The sequence below is a fragment of the Gnatocerus cornutus genome, unplaced genomic scaffold, assembly GCF_029298725.1.
Source record: "Gnatocerus cornutus isolate USDA-ARS CGAHR unplaced genomic scaffold, icGnaCorn1.1 ctg00000242.1, whole genome shotgun sequence".
Lineage (NCBI taxonomy): Eukaryota > Metazoa > Arthropoda > Insecta > Coleoptera > Tenebrionidae > Gnatocerus > Gnatocerus cornutus.
Genome location: NW_028275561.1, coordinates 52,822 through 54,677, shown reverse-complemented (window position 1 = coordinate 54,677; position 1,856 = coordinate 52,822). Strand labels below are relative to the sequence as shown.

Sequence of the window (1,856 nt, the reverse complement as noted above, 5' to 3'; positions counted from 1 at the left end):
TCTATTCGACGCGTCGCAACACATCCAACACGCTCCGACGTTTTCGTCCGAAAACGAAAACCGAGCAGTCTTTGAAATTGACACGACCCTCAGCCAGGAGTGGTCCGGGAACATTATATCCGAGGACCGCAATGTGCGTTCGAAATGTCGATGTTCATGTGTCCTGCAGTTCACAAGTTGACGCGCAATTAGCTGCGTTCTTCATCGACCCACGAGCCAAGTGATCCACCGTTCAGGGTAATCTTTTTAAAATTTAAACGCTCGTTCCACAAGAACCCCGATCATGCCGATCGTCCAGCTGTCTATACACGTCTTGCAAAAATTTTTGCGTACGTGCGTACATCCGAAACGAAAATGATCTTCGTGGTTCCGAAACGTGCCACGTCTAAAATTTCGGTGTTGTGGTATGGATATTTATGATTCTCGCTCTTAATTGTCTTTCGTCCGTACTTTCTCGTCTGAAAGGGAACGCGATCGTCGGTCTCAGTTTTACGCGTACGAAAAAATTAAAAAAAATATTAACCCAAACACAAATTTGTATCCGCGCACCGAAAAAGAAGCACTTTTCTTTTTCACGCGGTCTCCGCTTTTACACGCAAAGTACGAGCATGTATGTGTGAAGATGGGACATGTTCGATACGATTTTAATTAGGAATTTGCCAATTTCCTTTTTCTCAGCAATAATTTTAATAAATAATGCTGCTTTCTCTCATAAACTACATTTTCGGTAGTTTTCCTTTATTGTGTCTTTCATTTAGTGTGCGTGTGTCAAGCACTTTAAAAAGTGTGACGAAGAGACGGTTTTTGATCGATCGGAATCAACACATCATTACATCATCGTACTCGTTATGAAAAAGCGAATTAGTATCCGCCGTAAGCGAAAAGAGATTTTCGCGGGCGGTCTTTGTGTTCGTGTTTCAATTTTCTTTCTATATTTTTTCGTCGCCAAACCGAAGACAGATCGTGAATTTTGACGAAAAAATCTATAGACGTGCCAGACTGAGCGTCTAACATAAAATCCTCAAGTTTACCGTTCTATATCGTGACTTAATGACGATTGACGGTGTATATAATTTTGAAATGGTGCAGTCGTACGCTCCGTAAAGAGAATTTTACCGTTTCTAACGAAATCACTTTACCACATCTACCAAAAACATTAAAAAAGCAAGGTGTGATGTGTGTGTGATCGCTCGTTTAACGGCGCTTTCAAAAAACTCTTTGAAGCGTCTAACGACGAACATCATTCACGCGAATCGTAAAATCGGGAGCGTTTCTCGCCGGTCCCGTAGCCGGGCGTAAATCATTTAAAACCCACGGAGTCGTAACCTAATTCGACACCTGCGATTTTCTTCTTTCTCGACTACTCTGCTACATCCTCTCCGTGTGTCCGAAAAAAGAGGACTTCTAACGTCTTTCGACTTTCGCGGTGGAGTTCACAACTTTCCGCGATCCGGTCGAAAAACCGAAAGCGTCCCTCCTTTTTTCCATCATTGGAAAAGATCGAGAGATAGTACAAAAAAAATCAAAAAATCTAGGTACCCGAAGAAACAGCCGTATGCCCGAGCGAATTCGGTTTTTCTCGTTCAAAAAAGGTGAAAAACTCGATCGCAAGGACCGGCGCTGCGGGCCAGCGTAACGCTATTGTTTTTCCGAATATGTACGATTCGTAGTTCAAAACGTCGTACACACGGTGTTTCAAAAAGAAACAAGCAACGGCACGACAAAAGATCGTGCCGTCGACTCCATGTCATCGACGACGGTGTTGTAAAAACATAAAGTGTACATCGACACGATCAAATAAAAATGCATAATAATAAATTATACATATGTCAAAATTCGTGTGTACGAGGACACGT

The 1,856-nt window shown here is 42.4% G+C and overlaps 1 non-coding gene across 1 annotated transcript; it reads right to left on the bottom strand.

The window, feature by feature from the left end:
- Window positions 1–83: 83 nt before the first annotated feature.
- Window positions 84–240, bottom strand: LOC148165707 (5.8S ribosomal RNA). Its single transcript, XR_015771242.1, has one exon. It is a non-coding gene; the product is annotated as a 5.8S ribosomal RNA (ribosomal RNA).
- Between the last annotated feature and the right edge of the window lie 1,616 nt (window positions 241–1,856).